We start from the raw sequence: 6,771 nt of genomic DNA, 5'->3' as shown, positions 1-6,771 counted from the left end.
CTTGTGTTCTGAATTCTCATCAGATTAACCGGTAATACAGCTACTAATAAAGGTTTACATTAATCTTAATTATTAATAAATTACACTACGTGAGTGGTGAATACTGTATGTTCGTTACTTTGTGACCATATTATTTCCACTACATTCAGAACAGTTCAAAAGCGATCAACTGTTCCACTACTGAGCTACTTAAACCCTGTGAAGAGGTGGTTTAAGTTAGTCTCCTACATCAGTAAGATCTTATGGGCAGCAGATGTTATTTTAGGTTTGTTGCAATTGAGAACAGGTTTAGTACAGAGCTGCTGACAAATTTCAGCAGCCAGGTTCGTAGCAATGACCCATTGTATGTCTGAAACTATCCAGTTTGTATTTTCGTTTCAAAAATCCAGTAAACTTGAATAAGACAAGAAGGCACACACTGCACATCTGCGGAACATCATGTCCGATGTTTACAGTGACATCAGAGATTGAAAGCGAAGTCGTTTTTTATTAAAAGTTCAAGGAAACCTGAATATGTTTGCTAGACGTATTTCAGAATCACAGTGAAATGTAGTACGATTGCTGCACAGATCTGCAGTCTGCAATTAGAATACGGTTTGTGAGTTGTATAAAATATGCCATTCAAAACTTTTCTAAAACTGCAGAGATACATTTCGGAATGCGTCTTCCTGTAAAAATTAAATATCTATTTTATTTGACGGGCGCTATAAGCAGAGTCTGAAGCCGGCTCCATAGAAGAACTATATTTAGTGGGCCAAAAAAGTGAGTATTTCACTAAGTGAACAATTACTGTACATCATAATCATATTTGTTTTAGTTCTCCTGCCATTGCAATTTGTGCACAAAGATTTTTTTTATTGATTTTCAAAATGTATTAGCCTTGATGGGAAAGGAAATTAAACTGTGGGCGCAGTGGCCAAGTGGTAAGGCGTCGGTCTCGTAAACCGAAGAGCACGGGTTCAAACCCCGTCCGTGCCTCGTGTTGTTTACCACGACATACCTTTATCTAAATCGTCAATTGTCTTGCAATGTAGAAATTTTTGTAATAATAAGAAAAGAAAAGTAGTTAATAATCCTTTGACAAAGTAACGGGCATCCTCCACTGCTTGTCAGGATGGCTGAGTGGTCTTAGGTGCCAGGGAGTAAAAAAAAAACCGCTATGGTATCTCTGAATTCCGGCTTAGCAACTCAGAATTGCGACTTAGTAACTCAGAATTCCGACTTTATATCTCACATTTGCGACTTCGAAATAGCCCATATTTCATTGTCTGTCCTTTTGTTATTGTAACGGATTCGGGTTCTAGGGCTTGTGCCCTCGCCGCTCCCACCCTAGTTCGTGCCTCACTGCATTGGCTCGAACCCAGGTCTTGCCAGCTGAGCTAAAGAAGACCTTTTTTAAGTAAAAAAGGACATACAATGAGATACCATAGCGCGTTTTTTTTTACTCCCTGGCAGAAACGGGCTTCCATAGATTTCCCTTCATGTTCATTAAGATGTGTAATTTGTATGTTGCTTATATAAGAACAGTTTCTTCAAAAGTTCTGTCAATTAACAGTGGAGAGCTACCCGATGTACGTTTTCATGAAAACTCTCTTTAAGGCGATTACAAGTATCTTGAGCAAATCTGCGTCATATTTTAAAAAAAAAAGTTTAGCTCAAGATGCAACAGGATTATAAATGAATTCTCCCGCCCTACATTCCAAAATATGGAATCTTATTTTTCTTGAAGTTTCTGATGTTGGTCGTTATTGGAAATTGCCCGGTGATATCGACTCAGGTAGTCAGTTGTTACGTGCTGTAATTCGATACATGCAAAGCATTTGTATTCCCTCAAATTATTAATAAGGTCAATAATGTACTAAACAGTACATGCCACTTTTTCTCTAGATGATGTTCACGATGGAACAGTGAGAAAGGCGTGCCTAGATATGCTTGAACCAGAACCTTACTATCGTTTTAGTCCCGACCTGACTGCACTGACCAATGGTACCACAGAGACTCCAACGGGTCGGTTTTCTCCATTTACAGTTTTTGGGTAAAAAATAATCTGCACTTTTAAGCAAGCATTTTATTTCAAATTGTGAAATTTTTGTGTAAGTTTTTCTTGAAAAATGTTGTTTCAGAAAGAAACTGAGTTGACGATAATAGCCCTGTCAGTAGAATATCGAACTCTTCATCTCAGCTAGTTCTTCTGTGGAGCAGGATTCAGAACTCTACGTACAACGCTTTTGATATCATTTTATTTTTACAGCAGCCGCATCCGGAAAGTTTTTTTTTTACTTTTTATTTGAACAACAAAATAGATTCAATATAAACAAGAGCACTTATAACATCAGTAGAATCGTCAGGGGTACATAAAATAATACAATTATACTTTCTGAAAACGATTAAACTAGGTAAATGAAGATAAGGTCCGCGCAGCTTTAATGTTCTTATATTTCGAAAGAGTCTGTAATTAACCCTTTTCGTCTTTTTTGAACTATTCAAACTTAGGACTCGTACCAGACCATTTGACTCTACGTATAGTATATCTCATTTCGTAACGAAAATGTATTTCCTGTCTTAGAAATGCTCTGGGTGGTATGTCTTACACAACGCACCTAAAGTATTCTAATCGTGGACTGCAGATCTGTGATATTGCCGAATTCGAGGGATCCAGCAATCGTACTGGATTTGACTGGGATTCTGAAATGTCTCTTACAAAGGTATTTGTGTTTGCTTGAACTTTTAATAAAAAAGTGATCTGAGACTTCCTAGCTTCCAGTCTATAATCTCACTGTAACTAAACTAGGATGTGATGTTTCGCAGGTGTGTAGTGTGCCTTTACGCTTGGCATGTTCAAGACTATTCGTTGCGTGAGCTCCTCACTGCATGTCCTGTACTGTATTGTGATTTCGTTGAGATTATCTACGAGGAGTACAGCGACTAGAACGCCTTGAACTTTTTTTCGGTATATAAAAGAAAACGCTAAAGCACATACAAAGTAACTAACATTTCCTATATGTAGGTTTTCTGACTATGTCTCTACTTTCCTTAAATTCATTAGTGACAGGCGATTTCTTTCCGATATTTGTTCTGGCGCGGTTATTGATCCCATACTAAAGATTACTTTTATAAAGAAAATGTCACCTGCAAACTGGTATCGGGAAAGTTTTATAATATTACTTTTTATTTAAAAAAGTAAATTTATCATAACCTATATGATTTCTTACCAGCGTGGAGCTCGAATTCACAACCCCGAGATTAAGTGTTTGGTGCTAGTTGCGCCACAGAAAATTGAAATCTCTTATTTATATTAAATACTGCGGCTCCTGTCCTTTTCTTCTCGTCAGAGAAGAGGTCGGTCTGGTCTCCAGTTTACCAACGATAAGCTCAGGTAGTGCTCCTTTGTAAAGCAGTGTTGGTTCACATTGCTTATATGGGGCAACACATCAACTCGATGATCGTTCGCTGTACACGCATGCCCCCCTTCACTGAAATAATATCGACGAAGGAAGCTCTCTTGTCTTGGGCTGCTGTCACCCGGATTCAAAGCGCGGGTATTGCGGTCACAGCACAAAGTACTGTCCACTATACCATCGCGGTGAGCTGGGACAGACTATCGTTAATTTTATTCAAACTCACAGTGCCTTTAATCTGAAGGATTCATATACCGTGCTCATGAGAAAGTCACAAACCTGTCATCTACACACTGTTCCCAGATACAGTGCTTATAATGAAGTATATATTTTATTTCTTTCTACTCGTTGATAAGAAAAAAGTGAAATTATGTAATTAGGGATATGTCTTTTTTCATGGGGAAAACTAGCCCGAGCAAATGTAAAGTTTAGAATAGCGCTCAATAAAAATGATCAGAACCCAAAAGCGCTTCTTATGCGGATCAGTATATTCCGATACCACTGGTTCTGCAGAAGAAATAAGAAAAGCCGAAAGCACTGCGGTGCCATTACGGGTACTCTGTCTGCTGCTGCTTTAAGATCTACTCACACCGTGTTGCCATTAAGGCTACCTAGTTAAAAAAAAAACTTATCGTCACCTTTTTGAACGTGATTATTAGACACCCGTTAAATCTCCACCGAGGTTTCTTGAGAGATCGTTCAGCGAGCGAGTAATAAAAAAACTACTTTGCTTCCAACCTCTGCTGTCTCTGTAAACTCGGACGTGATGATGTGCAGTGTGCCTTTCCTCTTGTCGTATTCAAGAGTACTCACTGTGTGAGCTCCTCGCTGCGTGTTCTGTACTCTACTGTGATTTAATTTAGATGATTACGTGGAGTAGAGTGACAAGATCTACTTGAACATTTTCGGTTTGTGAAATGAAACACTAAATACACTACTGTAAATACAAGTAATGGACATTTAAAATAACCACAGTACAGCTAGAAGAGTGAAAGATAAAAGACTACTTAGAATGACATTCACAATAGACTTAAGAACGGCACAGCCGACCGAACAGGGACTTGAACCCTGGGCCCTCAGATTAAAAGTCTGATGCTCTACCGACTGAGCTATCCGGGCTCTGAAAAAAAACCGACACTGTCGGGATCCTGGCAAGTCACGTGTCTCTTGTGCCAAAGAGCAGTCATACCTGACCCGTCTGGAATGACCACTGACAGACTTTATCCAGAAGCGACGGCACCACTCCCAGTAGAATGAGTGAGAAATACAGCATGATATGAGTAGTTAAGCGGCTCCTACAATCCATCTTTCCTCACATTACTGATTTTTTTCAATAGCATTTTGACCTTTTTTCACATTCAGATTTTTTTCACATTTAATAAAATCTTTTAATCAACAACATTAAAAAGAAAACAAATGGAACATTTTTTTGGAACAATAATTAAAAAAAAACTTTCAATGCCTTGGTTGTATACGTGTGCACACCCTTTATAAAGGGAGTTGCAACAGTGCTGAAATTTAAAGAGCATTTCTGTAGAGAAAACAGCATTTTTTCTGCCTTGATGTTAAGCTTAGGGAGCCTATCTTTTAGAAATTCTATTTCTTAACACCTTGCACAGCCTCCCGGCAGACTAACAAATATTTTTTTGGCGAAATTGGCTCACACACCGGAAAACACTAACGTTTATTTACGTTAGAGTATGTAAAACTCAGGCTTTAACAGATGTTCATGATGTTTCACACGGGGTGTTACCTGTTGTAGTGTTTCAAAAGATGTTAGCGGACCATAAATTATCTTAGGATATGTGGTTCCTCATATCCGTGTTCAAACCCACAGCCCTTCGGACCTAACCACAGACCACAAAGAAAACTGGCTGATTGGGAATATTATTTAGGTATAATATTTCCACAAGCCGGCATTAACTTTCTGAGTCGAGAGTTAATTCAAATTGCCTCGACTTTAGAAGAATTAGCAAATTCTACCTCATCTAGTCTGAAGGCTGTTAATGATGAGATGGTAGCCCTCAGAACAGTGGCCATGCAGAACAGACTAGCTTTAGATTATGTACTGGCGGCCCAAGGAGGAACTTGTGCAGTAATTGGCACTGAATGCTGCACATATATTCCTGATAATTCTGAGCACATCTCAGATCTGGCCCAACACATTTACAATGAGGGACAGAAATATCAGGACTATTATAATGAAAATTGGGGAACTGGGTCTTGGGTAAAGTCTGTGTTTGGGGCCTGGGGTGGAACCTTTTTATAGTGTTTATCTGTAGGAATAGTATTGTTTATATGTATAATTGTAATCATCACGTTCACAAAAACATGTATCACATCTTGCTATAACTGTGGAACGTACAATGACATGGCAATACATACCTGTTCGCCAAGAAAGGAAATATCTGCCCTGACATTGTATGTATAAAAATAGGCTACACTGACGTATGCCATATTTTATAAGGGGGGAATGAAGACAGATGTGAAGACGGGGGTTTGAATTTAATCCTTTCTGTAGGGGGTTTAGACTTCTAAGTCACAAGCTGGGGTTTATGGCAGGAAAGGGGGTTAACTGATAAGGATTGCAGATGCAAGCTAGGAACCCCCTGGGTGTAATGTTAAACTGACCATTTGCCCAGAACATCGTAAACTGGCCAAATACCATGAACCCCCCTCTTTACCATCAGACCGAGTGACGTCAGAAACGGAGAAGAAAACACTATATAACCCAAAAGTTCGTAACAGCACGTTGAACAATACTTCGGTTTTGTTGTTTCTTGCGGGAAACAAGACTTCGGCTTTATTGTTCCTTGCATGCAATAAACTCATCTGTTTTACTTCATCTCGGGATCAAGAACCTTATTTCTTCTGTTACAACAGCGATTTGATAACCGAACGATATATATTGACATATATTCTCTGTTGTGTATCTCTTTGTGTTTGCATCTCTTCAAGATTATATACCTTGTATATTGATAACCTTGTATATTGGTATTGGTAGTTTAAAGAAAACTTTCTTCCTAAACATTTTAAGCATCAAAGTCTTACATGTGGTAAGATTTTACCACGTTTCGGAAACGTTTTTACATGCTCCTTCTGACCATCTTAACTTTATATACTTTGTGAAAAGTCATAAGATATTAACATTTTCTGTGAATGTGCTCGTTATCGGAGTAAACAAAAGCATACTTTTAGAATTTGATTAATAGGGAATATAATATGGAATCACGTACCTAAAGAAATTAATAACGATATAATTATTTTTATGTACTGTAGCTCAAATAGTAGTATAATACACTTTCTATGGATATATGTGCTTCTACACAACGCAGAAACACATCCACAAGTAACATTACCTAGCTAAGAGAGG

General features: G+C 38.3%; 1 non-coding gene across 1 annotated transcript; it reads left to right on the top strand.

The window, feature by feature from the left end:
• Positions 1 to 906: 906 nt before the first annotated feature.
• trnat-cgu (transfer RNA threonine (anticodon CGU)) lies at positions 907 to 978 on the top strand. The gene has a single exon. It is a non-coding gene; the product is annotated as a tRNA-Thr (tRNA).
• The last annotated feature ends 5,793 nt before the right edge of the window (positions 979 to 6,771 follow it).

This window comes from Atractosteus spatula, chromosome 10 (assembly GCF_055471065.1).
Source record: "Atractosteus spatula isolate fAtrSpa1 chromosome 10, fAtrSpa1.hap1, whole genome shotgun sequence".
Taxonomy (NCBI): Eukaryota; Metazoa; Chordata; class Actinopteri; order Semionotiformes; family Lepisosteidae; genus Atractosteus; species Atractosteus spatula.
Note: the sequence above shows the minus strand (reverse complement) of the source record. Positions and strands in the feature narration are given on the sequence as shown.